Below are 17,382 nucleotides of genomic sequence, written 5' to 3'. Positions count from 1 at the left end.
TAAAAGTAGGCAGGTTGTCTGTAAGGTGCCAATTGTGTAATGGCCAACAAAGTTGGAATTATGGTATTAATAACAATCAGCTTGTGATCCCTTAATCAAAAGTGAGGGGTGAGAACAAAACTGTGCTCCAGCAGATGGCCCAGGATTTCTGGCCTTTCAGTCTGAGCACGTTTATCTGTGGGGTGCACTTTGATGCAGCAGAAAGGCCTGCTGCTGTCTCTAATATCCTAGACCCAGGAGACATGTAGGTATTTTCCAAATAAACTACTTAACACTATGCCTGGGAGGAAGGGTTTTTTTTTGATCTGCAGATAGTGTCCTAGTCCAGTCATTTATTTTCTGGCCACTTGTTACATGACCAAGAGTTTGAACAGACAGAGTTCACCACCTAAAATAAATGGATTAATTTATCCTGCTTCAGGTGTTAAAGGGACATAGCCTCTCTTCTTCCTTTTTTCCCTTCTTCCTTTATTTCTTCTCTTAATGAAATTGTGCCCATCATCTTTCTCACTCTCTAATTAAGATATAACCTCTACTTCGCTCAGTTTTTGTCTTCTGTTCATCAATGATTCATAAAAATAATATTGCACAAGTAAAATATGAGCAATTCAGTTTCTATATAATTTCAGTAATTTTAAAAGTTAAAAATAAACATTATGCTAATTTTCATTTCACGTTGGCTTAGTTCTCAGAACTTTGGCTGTCATTGGAGTAAATCTGTTGAAAAACTTTTGTTAGTCTATTAATTTTTATTATGAAAAAAATACCTTTTTTCCCCTGAGAGATGGAGCAGTGGTTAAGATTACTTGCTGTTCTTGCAGAGGACCTGAGTTTGGTTCCTAGCATGCATATCAATTAATCACAACCATCTGTAATTCTAGTTTCAGGGGACCCAAAGTTCTCTTCTGACTTCTACAAGCAGTAGTTACCCATGTGGTGAGCATACATTCCTGCAAACCAAATATTCATATCCATAAGATGAAAACAAATCTTTACAAAGATACTTTACTATTTTATTTTCAAATGAATTTACATGCAAAAATGATTCCAAAGCATTGTAAAGAATTCTTTTATATCCTTCATCAGGTTCTTTAAATGTTAATATTTTCCAAGATTTGCTTTTTAAAAATTTTTATATAAAATTTAGTTGCCGACACACTTCCTTCAGAGAAGTTTCAGGCAATGAAAAATATATACTTAAGAGCTATTGTTATTGGGGTTTTATGTGTTCAATAAATTATTAAAATATTACTGTTAACAGTTAATACTCACAAGTGCAGTGGGTTCTGCATGTGCTTTATATAGACTATCAGTTCCATCAGAGGAAGAGGGCCACTGTCATATCCATATATCCATATACACATATCTACATATGAGACATGCATAGAGTGGGTAAGGCTGTCTTATGAACTCACACTGGCATACAAAGGTAGAATTCTTCCTTCTTTAAAGAAACCCCCATTCTTCTTCCATTGCCTTTTACTGACTGGATCAGTTCTATATTGTTTTTTTTTTTTTTTTTAAGTCATCTTTACTTAAGACAACCAATTATACAGTTTAGCTAGTGTATAAAATCTTTGAAGTTGTGTTGCTTGAGTGAATTATTGAGTATTATAGGATAGCCTACTTTAATTCATAAAATTTATCATCAACTATTATCCTATTTTATTAGTTATAATATTATGATGGAGGTATTGCCATAGCCATTTTGTAGCAGAAAAAAACTGAAGTGAAGTAGTTAGCTGTGGCCAGATTGGTTAGTCAGTAGTGAATGAAAAAAGGACATGGAAAGGAAAGGAAAGGAAAGGGAAGGGAAGAGAAGGGAGGGGAGGGGAGGGGAGGGGAGGGGAGGGGAGGGGAGGGGAGGGGAGGGGAGGGAAAGGAAAGGACTGCTTCTAGGTATGGTGGAGGAGAAAGTTTATTATAGATATGTTCAAGAGCACAGCCAGACACAGAAACATCTGGGAGAGTTCACAGTGGTCATGACCCTGAATTATGTGGGGAGAGGGGGAGCAGAAGGGAGAGAGGGAAGCCAAGTACAGCAGCCAGGAGGCCAAAGGTACCAAAGGAGGAGTGGGTAACCAAAATGCCTGGATTCTGTAGGGAAGAGCTTCTGGAGGAAAGGCAGCCCCGCAGGAGAGTTCAGGGTAGAGGCAGCAGGGTATGCCAGCCATACTCCGTAGCAGGTTGGGACTAAAGGATGTTGAATACAGAATACTAAGATACAACCCATAGATGGTTAGAAGTCTAACAAGTAAAAAGGCCCAAGTGAGGATGTTTTCAATTCCACTTCGAAAGGGGGAAGGAAATAATCATGGGAGGCAGAGGCATGGAGGGACCTGGGTGCAAGGGGGAGGAAGGTTAAAAGGAGGACAGGATCGGGTATGGGGGGCAGGAGAGAAGCTCAAAGGGCCAAGAGAATGAATGGAGATAAGCAGCCTGGGGGGGGGGGGTTGATGTGGGGGGTGCTTCTAGAAAGTACCAGAGACCTGGGAGCTGAGAAACCCTAAGGACTCAATGGGGTGACCTTAACCAAAAGCTTTTTTTAAAAAGGTGTTCTGAGATAGGATGTCACACTGTAGTCAAAACTATCCTGGAAATGACTATGTAATCTTGAAATCAGAGTTGTCTATCTGCTTGGTCTAAGTGCTGTGTTACAGGTGTGACCCACCATAAACATTTTTGAAATGTGATTAAAAAATATTTATTAAAGCAAGGTCTCTATGTAGTCCTGGTCTGGATCTCCCTATATAGATCAGAGGAGTCTTAAACTTTCAATGGTGTTCCTGACTCTGACTCCCAAATACTGGGTTTACAGGACTATACCACTATGCACAGTCAAATATTGCTTTAGGCAAGTAAGTACTCTTCTCTGAACTTTAACATATCCAGAAAATAGGAGGGGTGACAGAGGCCAAAACTCAGAAGGTAACTGCAGGGCTCACTACTTCAAGAGTCTTTGAGATAACCCTCATAGTGAAATGCAGGCAGTCATCTGGCTCAACGCTCGATGTGTGTTGTCCTTCGGATCTTCAAACAACTCTTAGGAGCTAGCCATCCTTTTTGCCATATTGTGGATAAATGAGCAAAGACAGGCAAGAGACTCGACAAGCTCGGTCATGGTCAGCAGCTGAAATGGAGAGTCAGGGTTCAAATAATGTGGCTGCTGCATGTTCCTCCTTTACACCTGCCTTGTACTCTGAAACGTGTAGGGACGTCCTCAGTGAGATCAGAGTGTGTGGTGTCTGGTTTACAAAAGCCATGCTGTAATCCCAAGCTATGAAGGCTTGAAACCTCCTATATGGGGGTTGGGGGTGGGGCTGGTAGAGCACCTACTGTATAAACGTGAAGATCTGGTTTCAAATCTCCAGAACCCATGGAAATCCAGGCATGACTGAGTAGTCCCAGCCTGCCTACAATGGAATAGGAGGCAGAGAGAGGCAAATCCCCCAAACCACACAGGCCAGCCAGCCTGGTTAACACAGTGGTAAACAACAAAGAGATCCTCTCTCAAGGTGGAAAAAGGACCAGTACTTGAGGTTGTTTTCTCATCTCCACCCCCAAGCTCTCCCCGCCACATCTCTATAAAGTGCTCTAGTGCAAATACATATTCTATAAAATATACATACTTATATTTATTTTGTCTATCGGAACATGGATTCATACTTGTTTTTGAGCTGCATGTGTGAGAGAGCTTGTAGTATAGACTTGTTCCTCTAAGCCTGCTAAGTCCCCAAATTTCCTTAGAAGATAGAAGGAGAAAACTCATAGAGTTGTTTCCTGACAGCCAGGTGTATGCTCTAGCACATGCCCCCATGCACACCATGTGTGCACACATACCATAAAAAGAAAAAGGACAAAAAGAAAGGAATGGGGGAAAAGCCTCCCCATTTGACCATTAGTTTGGATTATTCCTCAATTTGGAAGCATGGTATAGAGACCCAACCAAAACAGGAAAAGACTCAACTAGAGTAGTATAACCAACATGTCTATACATAGAAAGATACGTAGCCAAGGTGATAAGAACATATTAGCATCACACTGGCCCTTGACTGAAAGAGCACAAAATGCCACCCATATGTCACTATGCTGTGTCATAGCTTGTTAGACTGAAAAATTACTGGTGTATTTTGTTGTTGTTTTTGTTTGTTTGTTTGTTTTTATTTTGTGTGGTTTTGTTTGGTTGGTTTTGGTTTTAGTATTCTTTGTTAATAAAAAATAACCCTAATGTTGAAGCCAGAGAAGATGGAACAGATATGTGCATTTGTGCAAGAAATACAAGGGTGGCTAGTTTATAGTAAAACTGTCAAAACTGGAATGAAAGAATCACCATTTGTAACCTTTACTGAACTACGGGTAAGAGTGGTCCTCACCCCTGAGAATACAGATGCTTGGGATTGACCCACCTGTAAAATCAATTGGATTTTAATTTCTTGGTTTTACAGATCAGGGAAGTGGAGTCTAGAGAGCAGGAGCTTGCTCAGGGTTTCATGCTTTTGGGAGCAGAAAGAGGGCAAGCTCAGGATAATCTGAGTGCTTCCAATTTTGAGAGAATCAGAACTTTGGGAAAAGTTAAACATTGCCACAATTACAGTCTCTCCTTGTATGTTTTAGGGGATGGGACTAGGGTGTAAATGGCATAAAAATGACATTGTTTATGCCACTGTTTCCTGTAGGGCCAAAACAAGATAACATGAATTTCTATATGCAGTATGAAATAAGAAATTTGCTGAGTGCCTGGGATATAATGGATGATCCAACAAGCACATTATTCTTTATTATATATTTCACTAAATCCTTATAACTTATGAGGTAGATTTTTTTAAATCATCATTTTTATAAGTGAGATGGATTCTTGGAGAGACTTTGATGCTTTCTCAAGATTGTACCATCAGTAAAGGAATAAGACTTTAACCCTAGGCGACATCCTCCTGAACCTGCCTTGCTTCCACACGAGTCACGCTCTCTTCCCAGTGTAGCCTATAAGCTTCTGACATTCCTCCCTTGAATTCCTCACTTGGCAGGCATATACCTGATTCCAACAGATTCCAATGGTCTCAGAGTCTTTATTATGTTCCTCCATGCATATATTACCATATAACCACATTACCATATTAGAGGGGTTACAGAGGGCAACCTTTTATATTATCTGGGGTGAGGATAATATAATATAATATAATATAATATAATATAATATAATAATATAATAAGGATTTAAGGATCCTTACAGCTCAAAGACTTTACTGTATGGTCTATAGGTTTGAAGGAATGTGACATAGATTTAACTCTTAGGTCCTTCCTATATTGTTCTGGGCATTGAGCAAATGAGGTCACATTTGGATTTGAGGGGAAATGGCCCATATGCAATCAGGGACGACTGAAGTAAAAGTGACATTCTTGTTCTTAGGGCTCACCAGAGAATGTGAGAGCCTCACCGCAAAATCAGTATTTGGAACATTGTTCAAATAATTATGGCAAATACTGAAGTGTATAGCAGGTTTCTTCTCCTCACAGGCTTTTGCCTTTATTCCTGTTTAATACTGTTTTAAAGAAGGAAAAAAAATTTAAAATTTTAGATAAGCATGATTCTTTTAACCATACATTTTACATTTTATGATAGTTTGTTGTCGTTTGTAAAGACAGGTCCCGGGCTGATCTTAAATCAACCTCCTGAGTTCTGGGATTATAGGTATATTTTGCTACACCAAACTAATTTGCCAGCTTTTTATTTTTAATTATGTGTATGAATATTTTGGGGCCACGTGAATGTGATTGTAGGTACCCCATGTAGGTCAGGTATTGGATCCCTAAGAGCTAGAAGAATGGCTGGTTTTGAGCTGTCTGACTCGGATATGGGGACCTGGACTTGAATTTTCTGCAAGAGCAGTAGGTACTCTTAATTGCCAAGCCATCTCTCCAGCTTCTCAATTATATTTCTAAATACAAATACAATAACAGTTAACATCCATGAAGAATTGCCAGAGTCATTGAGTCAGTTCTCCTAGCTTGTACACAGGTATTTTGTTCTTGTCAGAACAGTGACATTGTGCCCTAAGTGAACTCTCCAGTTATTCTTTATCTTCCTGGAATACACTCATTCTTCTCATAGTCTTTACCTGAGGCTTTATTGATGAAAAAGAAAGTACAAAGGAAAGATGTTCTGGGACACCTGACTTTATTTGACCTGTCATTATTTGCAGTGAGCTTAATTAAGTTAGGGAAGAAACACGTGTTTAAAGGGGTGTGGTAGTGGGTCGTAAGTTACTCATGGTTCTTAGAGTTCCATGTTTCTAAGAAAAAAGAATGTCCTGAATTTGAAGCATACTGTGGCTCAAATCACAATGTGGCCTCTCTGGGCTGTCTGCTTATGCATGTGAGGAAGTTATCTTGTACTCACAGTGAGTCTTATTGGGCTGTTACATATGGTCTGACTCTGAATTCTCTGTTAACAAGGCAGCATGCATGCAACTGAGAAACAGAAAAATAAATGACACATGCTCATCTTCTATGCCACATGTATCTCCTCTGCTCACCCACAGCCTCTGTTGTCTCATCTAAGCTCACCTGAACACCACAAGTTCAGTTACAAAATTATTAAGACTTATATGATTATGACAGCCAAGCAATAAAGGAAGAGCAGAGCCCTTCTGAGTGCACAGCCTATATGGGTGTCACTTGTCTCTAGGAAGTAGGTTCTACCATTTGCAGATGCATGTGCCCTGTCTTGCCTTACAGAGCACTAAGGCTCAGTGTGTGTGTGTGTGTGTGTGTACACATTCGTGAATATGATGTACATGTGTGCATATGCGTATAAAGGCCAGATATCATTATTTTTTCTTTTATAATATTTTTTCTCCTTATTTTGAGGTTACAACAGTCTTGGTAATGAAGTTCCATGAACTTACAATCATCCAAGACTTCAAAACAGTAAATCTACCACTGCTCAAATATTATTGTTATCATTAAGATAACTACTCATTGTTATATAATATCACAACAAGCCATTTTATGAAAATGAACTGTGTATTTATGAATATGTTTTGAACATATTGGGTTAAGATATACTATTAAAACAAGTTTCAATTATTTCTGTTTACTTTTAAAAACATGGTTATTTGGAGATGTAAAGACACTTACGTACATCACATTGCATTTCTATTAGGCATTGCTGTCCTAATGACTGATTATAGCCAGCAGTGATTAGGAGTGAAGCCATCTTAAAGAACATATTACACGGAGTGAGCTAATAGAACTCGTTCAATCCCTTGCTCATCATAATCTTTACATTTTAATTTTAATGACCACAGGGGGGAACTTTGGATTTACTTATCGATGCAACAAAATGTTTTAAGCTGATAATTGGTTTGCATCTGCGGTGAGCCTAATTCTCAATGACTGCAAGCCAAAAGATGTTTTTCTTTTCCATGTGCTGTTAGTGGCTTACAGAATAGCATAGGATTTAGACTGTGTGACGTGAGGTAAACTTGTTTGCCTTTTAGACTCCTAATTTATTTCTTTAAATTAATTTATTTCATGTGTATTGTTGTTTTGGCAGCATCTATGTCTGTATACCACATGCATACCTGGTGCTTCTGGAGACCAGAAGAGGGTGTCAGAGTGCCTGGAACTAGAACCAGATGGATATGGGTCTCTAAGTAGGTGCTGAGAACCTGGGTTCTCCGAAACAGAAGGCAAATATTTTGATCACTGAGTGCTACCCCAGATGTCTTAACTTCTTTATTTGATAAAGACACACTGATCTCCATGAGCTGAGTGCCTCTGTTCTCAGGTTAGAGGCTTCACCTTTCTCTACATTGTTTGTGTGCCAGAAAAACAATCTGATCAACCAGGTCAATGGCTGTTCTTGGCCCTGGGTATAGGCTGAGTTTGTGTGGGGATGTGGATGTCTATGGGATGTCAGAGTTCTCTGAGAAAGGCATATCGGTAATCCCCCTTTTTTTGTAAAAGGGGAGAAGATATGTTTTCTATGTTGATGACAGCAGAGCACTCACTGAGGACAAGGGTCAGAATGACCCATTAGATGCAGTCTTCTTGTCGGTAAAAAACACAGTCACACTGAGAAACATGCAGAAGGCAAGAGTGTATGGAATGGTGGAGGAGGGAGGCTCACTGCTATGCTTATCACCTCAGACCTTGTGCGCAGTTACAGACCCTCCAGGGGAGCATTGTTAACTGTTGCGTGTTTTATGGGATCTAGTTATTCTTGTCACCCTTTTTGTGCTTTCAGTCTCTTATTAAGAGGTTGTCCTTACTCCTCCTGTCTTAGGTTCCAGTTTTCAAGAGGCTGGATTGTCCCATTCTGACTTGGAGTGATTTTCGTTTGTAGATTGACAGGAATTGGTGCTGGAGGAAGGGATGCATCAGGAAAGATAACTTTCTAGACACTCATCTAGACACACTTTTTTTCTAGACACTCTCTTCACCTTCCCCACCCCTTGCTGTATTCTAGAAGCTTGTGTGAAAGGTTGTTTCAGCTCACCCTGTCCTTTGGCCCCTATTGTAATCAGTCAAGAAAGGGTTGGCAAACAACAAGCCTGGTGAGCACATAGTGTTCCCCCAGGGGCCCAGTGAGCACACAGTATTTCTCTAGGGGCCCAGTGAGCACATAGTATTTCCTCAGGGGCTCAGTGATCACACACTATTCCCCTAGGTTTCTTCTGTTGGCAGCACAGGGTTGGCTGCTTCACTCCAGGGAAAGCTATGACTCCTTGTGGCCATTCACGACCCTTTCTCAGTTCTTCTGCTATTACAAGTCTTGGTTATTTTAGCAATATGTGTTGGAAGACTTCAATCTGAGATGTAACCCTGACAGATGTGCCGGCCTTGTTAGGTTGTTATGAAGACTAGAGATAATAAACACAAGTTCCTCGGTTCAATGAGTAGCCCTTTGGGGCTATTCAAAATCATATTTTTTCTTACTAAATCTTTTCAGATTCTAAGTTCAAATGATTAGTTAACGAATGAACATGGCTTCAGTAATAAATGAGACAAGATACAGAACATGTCCTGTTTATAGTAAGTTACAGTGTAAATACAAGATAAAGTATATCAAGCTTTATTACTCTTATCTTAAAAGTTTATTATTATTATTTCAGATTTCGTTGCCATAGTCAGAGGCAATTAAGCATTTCCACTGAGAAACAGAGGAAGATGGAAACTTGAGCTGCACATTTATACTGGAATCTCACTGAATTAAAACTTTGGATTTCCTCCTCACGTTTTAGGTCTTTGGTCTTCAGCATTCTCATTCTCGTTTCCTCTTCTTTCTGGCTCAATGAAGCATGGGCATCAAGATGAGCAGACGGGGAGGTAATTGCTTCTCTGTCTCATTGTAGAAAAAAACAAAAAAGCCAAGCAATGGGAAGAAAATGGGTGTTGAAGTGCACCAGAGAGTATTAGGTTTACATGGCGGCTTTCCACAGTACCGCTGACACAGAGGAGACGCCAGCCAAGGCAAACCGGAGTTGATTTCCCTTCGCTGTAGCGTTTTACATGCCATAAATCAGAGTTATTAGGAGGATTGAAGGCGAGACCGGAGAACTGCACCAAGGTGCGAGCCTTGCTTTTTCATTTCCATGGGGCCATTAGATTGTCTCTTTCTCCATGCTTCAGTTTGTTTCAGAAGTTTAATGACACTCACCACTTTCTGTTGTGTCCCATGCTGTTTTATTTTCCTTCCAAATGAAATAGTTGGAAGAAATTATCTGAGCAGGGGAATTTAGTACTTGCTCATTAAAAATCTGGGTTGCAGCATAGCTCTTCCCAGGCCTTTCTACAGAGAGTCAAGAGTGCAGTGATGGAGAATATGCATTGTGGGACTGGAAAGATTGCTCAGTGGTTAAAGCACTTTCAGATGACTATGAAGACTAGAGTTTGGATTCTTAAAATCTGAAATAAATGCTAGATGTGTGTGGTGGCCAACTGTAATCCCAGCCCCAGAAGGCAGAGACAAAGGATGGCCAGAGCAAGCAGATTAGGGAGACTAGTCATATCAGTGATCTCTGAGTTTGAAAGACCCTGGCTCAATGAATACAGTAGAAGAATGACCAAGGATGATTCACAACATCAACCACAAGCTTTTACATGCATGTGTGTGTATGTCTTTCTTTCTCTCTCTCTCTCTCTGCACATATATCAATGTCCACATATATATCCACATATATGTAAGCATAAATGAACACATGCATAACACACACACACATACACACACACACACACACACACACACGAAAATTGAAAATGGAAAATGATGCTTTTTAAAGACCTGAGTTCATCCTCCAAGTTTCTTACTTTTTTTGATCTCTAAGTTTCTTTCCCTGATGTGAAAGACTAATAATTTGTATTTTATTAGGACAGTTTACAGTGACCTCTGCTCTCCATAAAATGTCAATCACTATAGTTATTTGAGGGATTATTATTTCTAAGTTAATCATCAATATAAGAGAATTCAACTTTCATAAACTATATTCAGCTGAGATAAAGACTAGACGCACTTAGTAATTGAATAAGGCACACAAGACGTGGGTGTCAAAGCACGCCTTTTAATTGAATGAGATACTACATGGAAAATAGTATGAAATCGTGGCTAGCCTGGGATAAGGCCTAAAACAATGTTCATCTATGTTTTTAATGAAGAGCTGACAATGAAGTTTTCTTTTGTTTCTGAGGATATTTTCCGTTGCTATAACATCTTTCCCTGCTGAAAGAACTTCAAAGATAAAATAGCAGTTGATACTAATAACAAGCCGTACACTTCAAGGTAGCTTTTATTTGCATTTTGCGTGTGGTGGGGAGGGGTTTAGTCAGATGTTTTGTTGACATGAAAAGAACATCTGATAGAATAACTTAAAAGAGGAAAGATTTATGTCATCTCATGACTTGAGGTGTTTCTGATTGTAGTTAACCCACTCCTTTGTTTATGGGCCATGAAAAGGCAAAGCATCATGGTGAAGAGGTTGTGAGGTAATACAATTTCATACCAGAATGAGAGAGAGGGAGAAAGAGAGAAAGAGAGAGAGACAGAGAGCGACAGAGACACAGATTCAAAGACAGAAAGAGACACACAGAGACAGGGAGACAGAGAGTCAGAGAAAGAAAGAGACACAGAGAGAGAAAGACAAGAAACACACACACACACACACACACACACACACACACACACAGAGAGAGAGAGAGAGAGAGAGAGAGAGAGAGAGAGAGTGAGTTTAGCTTTTCTACACAAACATACTCCAATGATGCATTTCCACCCACCAGAGCCTATTTTCATAGGTTCTACCACCTTCCAGTACATTTTAAGTCCAATTAATTAGACAATTGATCAGGCAGAGACCATTTGATGTAATCATTAGACCCAAACCTCTACCTTTAAACATCACCATCACCTGGCACCAAGCCTTCATACATTATTATCTCTTGATCTACCAGTATCTTCACCCCTGAGCAGCAGAGTGATTTTCTAAAATGCAAATCTGATTCCTACCACACCTCTACCAACCATTTGTTTGAAGCCTTCGAATCACACACGTAAGAACTGAAATCCTCTACTCAGCATGGTTTGACAATGTCTGTCTTATCAGCTTCATCTCATGCTGCAGGCTGTTCCACCCAAGGTTCTCTGCACTACAGATGCCCTTTACTTGTGAATTTATAGTATTTCTTGCTACAGGATCTTGGCACATGTTGCCTCCCCTTCCAGCCAAAATATTCTCATCTCATACTCCATCCCTGTCTTGCCTTAGTGACCCCTGAACTATTTTGCCAAGCCCAGAGTCAGTCCACCACCACCTCAGGGGATGTGATTTTAATTGTGACAGGGCTCACAGTTTTTACATTTATTTGGGTGATCATTTCATGTGCACACATCTTTCCTCTATATTATGAATAACATAAAGATGGGAATGATTTCTGCTTTTGGTCACTATTGTGATTCTTTCCATATCATGAATTGTAGTCAACCAGTACAAGCTACATACACATGTGTTAAATGGAATCAAAGACTGGCTCTTGGTCAGATTACAAAGTTCAAGTCTTTGTTTTATTGACATAGATGTAGATGTTTAGAGAGATCTGTGGCTTTGGCTATTGGCAGAACTTCTCCCTTCTTGGACATCACAGAGTTACATTTTCAGTTGGTCTTTAAAAGTTAATGACAGCCTGGAGGATTTAGGCTTTCAATACCACAATGACAATTTCCAAGTGCTTTATTCTGACATATAAGAAACAGCTGAAGTGGGCATCAGTTCGGAGAAAGGGCACTGCTTTCTTGGAAACTCAAATGGCAAGCCACCATGTGTTCGGTACTTGGATGGTGGCATTACAGCTCTCCCATTGAGATGCATTGTTCATTCATTTTTGTGCCTTGCTGAATTTAGCAAGCTGGAGTTCTTTGAAGGTAGCACAGCTGCCTTTTTATTCTTGGTTTTTAACACAATTTATTTTTGAGATTATTCTATAGTCCTATATACACCTATCCCATAAAGGCTCGTTCTATCCTTGGAGTGGCTAGCTTTTCCAATATGTCCTGGATGTCCTTTTCCTCTCTATAGCTTACTCCCTCTAACTAAAAACAAAAACAAAGCTTTTATTTTTTATTTTATTTTATTTTATTTTACAGGTTTATCAAACTCAGCGATCTATTATTTGGGGGCAATTGCCAGAGTAATCTTTCACCTCATTGGTTTTCAACAAAGCCTCCTAGATTGACATCTTCGAAATTGAAAAATAAATGCAGGATAAAAGCTCTTACCTAAGCACGATTGGTAAGGGGGGGAGGGCATTAGGTTAATCATTAGAATTAGTTAGTGTTTTCTGCCTTTTTTTTTTTTTTTTTGCATGTGTACTGTATGGATTCTATTTTTTTCCTCCCGGGATGTCTTTTGAGGAACCATGCACATCCTGGTTTATTTCTAAAATGCTATTACCTCAAATTTGTGTTTTCTTTTACATGACAGGTAGATATTAGGAATTAGAGCATAGATGTGAAATGTTTTCCCCAGTGTCCACCTGTAGTCTCAGCTTATTTACCAGCTGATAGCTTTGTTGGGAGGTGATGAGAATTTCAGATGTGGGGGGCTGACAGGAGGAAGTAGGTTCCTCGGGGTGTGTCACGGAAGGGTTATCTTATGCCTGGCTCTTTTCTCTATTTGGTTCCCGGTCCCTGTGAGGTGAGCAGCACTGATCTGCCACACACTTCCATCCTAACCTAGGCACAACAGAACAAATGACCATGCTCTGAGCCTCTGAATCTATGAACAAAAAGATATCTTTTTCTTTAGGTTTTTCTTTCTCTTCTTAGGTGTTTTGATTCTTCTTATGTATTTACCATTGTGATTCAAGGCTGAGTAGCACACTATGCCAGGATAGCTTGAGAAACTCATCTATGTGGTGATCAGGTCAGGTGATCAAGCTTCTCCTTGTCCTTTGAATTGGTTCTTTCTAACCCTCCCAGTGGTCTTTCAACAGAGTTTTCTCTCTATTTTGGGAATGTCTAGACAGTTCTATGGTTTTATAGCCTGAATACACTTACTTATTTTTTTTAAAAGATTATTATTTATTTAGAGTCATGTTTTAAAATATTTTATGCATTTGAGTATTTTGCCTGCACGTATGTACATGCACTGTGTGCATCTGGTGCCTGTGGAGGCCAGAAGAGTATGTAGGATCCCCAGGAACTGGAGTTGTGAATGGTTGTAAGCTATGTAGGTGCTGGGGATTGAATCCTGGTCTTCTGTAAGAGAAATGAGTGTTCTTAACTGCTGAGCCATCTCTTCAGGACCCTATCCTAACACATTCTGTGGTAGAACTTGATAGAACTGATTATCAGTCTACGTGATGTAAAACCTGTCCATTTGTGGGATTTTGAACATCTGACAAGGAAACTAAACACACAATGCCAATGAGAGCTAAAAGAGAAGTGACTTCACCATATCCCTCATGTTTTTTTTTTATATCTATCACCCATAATGTCTGTTTTCTCCTCACTCTTTATTTGACATGCTCCAAAGTACTGCTACATCGCAAAGCACTTTTTTTTCTGAACTTCATACTTAAAGAACCCTTGTTAGTGCCTGACCCTTGAAACTGGATGAAGTCATGGGTAATGTTTAGGAGGAAATCTAAGGGAATGTGTGTATATATGTACCTGCTCATGAACCATGTCACTCAGTTATTATGCATATGGATTCTGACATGCCCAATTACCAGGACTCGAATTTTGATTCATGCTTCTATCATCTATGTGATCTTGGGCCTTATTTAAATATCTCAATGTTTCAGTTTCTTTATCTGTAACAATGGGGACAGTTATATCACATGATTCTTGGTAGGATTAGTAAATGACTATATATACAAAGTATTGTAAAAGTGCCTGACATGAAGAAAACTCAGTTGTATCTATCAGACTCTCATGCCTTTTCTTGTGTTCTTTGAAACCCCTGTCTTCTTGTTTTGTTAGAAAATATAGAAAAAGTTGGGAGCATAGAATTTGAATGAGAGGACTCCAAAAGCATTTATTATTGTATGATAAGAGAAGTTAATTAGCTTTCTGGTACTTCAGTGTTCATACCTTTAAAACTGGTATATCTCACATAGCTATTAAGATGCCACCTTATATTCTGCTCACATGCAACTCACCCCCTCCACTTATCCCAAGGACTCTGATGTGCAACCCATGACCCTCCAATCATAACCTCTGCAGTGTAGGATTGCATGCTATCCACACATCTGCTTTACCTACAGAGTGCAACCTTTATCTGACTAGGCCAGTTCAGCTTATGCCCTGTCAATCATAAGTTCCTTCTGTTCTCATGATGGCTCCTTCTAGCGCACTAAGTACTCCTTGTACATATTATGTAATTTGGGTCTCATGACAGCTGTATGAAGCACTAGGCTATATCTGCATCCATATCTCAGAGTTATAGAAAGCAAGAAGCAGGGAAGCAGACACATGGACCTACATTAACAAAACCACAGTTGTAAAAGTGGGTCCTCATTCTGATTCTTGGTGTACTTGCTTCTATTTAATGCACATGTGTCAGTGTTTTTTAATTTACCCATATCCTTTACTTTTCTTGGATCTTCCCCTTTTTAAAAAAATCAGGTATAAGCTTCTAGTTGTGGGATGACTCTTCTCTCTCATGATTCATCCTTTTTCAAGTGATTGATGGCAAGGAGGCAAGAAAGCACAAATAACCAACCCCTGGTCAACCCCCACCCCACTCCCTTTTTGGGTTGGATTGGATTCAACCAATTCATGATCATTTATCCTCCTAGCAACCAACCTTTGAATGAGAGCATGTATTCTCCACCTCACCTTTTTCCTGCTGTTCTGTAAACGCGTCTGTGTGTAGTCATTTCAATACACTTCATTTTTAATAACATTCCTCTGATTATGAAATCTGCCCACGATGGTCAAACTTCCAGAGCACATAGCAAGAAAGAAGCAACACACATACTTCTACTATCCAGAGGTGAACATTGTTAATGTTTTATTATTTAACCTTCCAGTTTTCTTCATACTACATGAATTGATTTGATTTCTGGGTCTTGATATCGAGATTATAGAAAATGTTTTATTAATGAGAATTACCTTGCATAAAGTTTTAGGATTGGTGTTAATTGGGAGGTGGGTGTCTGGAGGCAGACTGTGGTAGGCAGGATCATGGCCTCCACACATGTCTATATTTGACCTCATATCTGTGAATATATGAGGTTAAAAGACAAAGAAGAATTAAAGGTGAAGGTAAAATTATAGCTGCAACCAGCTGGCTTTGAAATAGGGGAAATGCACTAGATTATTAAAGGGAGTGGGCCCAGAGTCTATTCACCAGAGTCCTTAAAAGTAAAAGAAGAAACTGGAAGACAGAACTACAGCAATGTTAGAAGAAAAACATGATCTAACAATGATGGCTTTGAAGGTAGAGGATGGTCACCCAGAGCCAAGGGGTATGGATAGTCTCTAGAGTTGCAGAGGACAAAGAAACAGATAATCCCTTAGAGACAGCAGAAAGGGAGGTAGTCTTACAAGATATGCACGGCAGCTTAACAATATCTGTAGTAGATTTTGACACTATAGACTACAAGGTAATAAATTTGTGTTGTCTTATTTGCTTTTTGTGGAAATTTGTTATAGCACTCAGAGAAAACTAATATGTATGGTATATGAAAACAGATAAATATTGTGAGGAATCAATATATTATTACATAAATACAACAGAAAAGCTAAAAGAGACTAAGCAGTAACATCCATATCCTACCTAATTGTTAGACGGATTTATTTTATATGTATGAGTATGTCACCTGCATGTGTCTATGCACCATATGAATGCAGTGCCCATTTTTGCCAGAAGAGGGCATCGGATCACTTGGAACTGGATATCACAGATGGTTGTGAGCCTCCATGTGGGATCTGGGAACCAAATCAGAGTCCTTGGCAAGAGCAGCAAGTGCTCTTAGCTGCTGAGTCATCTCTCCAGCCTTAAGTCTACCCAATATTAGTTTTTAGTTCTGTATACACTGTTCGTCTCCCTTTCCCATTTCAATAATTTTATGTTATAGCATCTTCCATACTGTAACAGTTTTGAACCATTCCTGACTTTTTCTGGTGTTCCTTCTATTATTATTATGATGTTCCTATCTATCTATCTATCTATCTATCTATCTATCTATCTATCTATCTATCATGTATCTATGTATCTATCCATCTATCTATATATTTATTATTTATCTCTCTAACCCTTTCCCTATCATCTGTCTGTCTGTATATGTATGTATGTATGCATGCATGCATCTATCTATCTATCTATCTATCTATCTATCTATCTATCTATAGTCAGTGTTTTAGCTTAGCAGATGAGTGATGGCGATAACACAGTATATAACAAAAGGTGTCAACATTTCTTTTCAGTGTCTGCTTTACCAACAAGAACATGAAGGGGGGGAGGGGGCTATGGAAAGCTGAGCAAGCACCGTGATAAATGCTACTTGATGCTACTAGAGGTGAGAGACCTTGGATAGATTTGTTGTATGGCTTGGGGATCCTGACTGTCCTGACTCTAGCTTGTCTCTTTTGTAAAATATGGGTAGTTCTAATACCAGTATCCGTATTTGTTGTGCAGAACAAATAACATTATGCATAAAGACTTTAATACAGTACCAGTTTAAAGGAGGAACCTAGTCTCTATCAAGCAGAAAAGTTATTATTTTTTACTGTTGTTGTAGTTGCATATTTATCAGTTTTTCTGGGTTCTGGGTCAAGAAGGTTGGGGATAGATCTTCAGTGCATTATCAGCTAGTGCACACCATGTCTCATGAATATTACATGATGTGAAGACAAGGCATGTCCTTGATGCTAAAAGACAGTGA

This window comes from Arvicanthis niloticus, chromosome 9 (assembly GCF_011762505.2).
Source record: "Arvicanthis niloticus isolate mArvNil1 chromosome 9, mArvNil1.pat.X, whole genome shotgun sequence".
In the NCBI taxonomy this organism is placed as follows: domain Eukaryota; kingdom Metazoa; phylum Chordata; class Mammalia; order Rodentia; family Muridae; genus Arvicanthis; species Arvicanthis niloticus.
Note: the sequence above shows the minus strand (reverse complement) of the source record.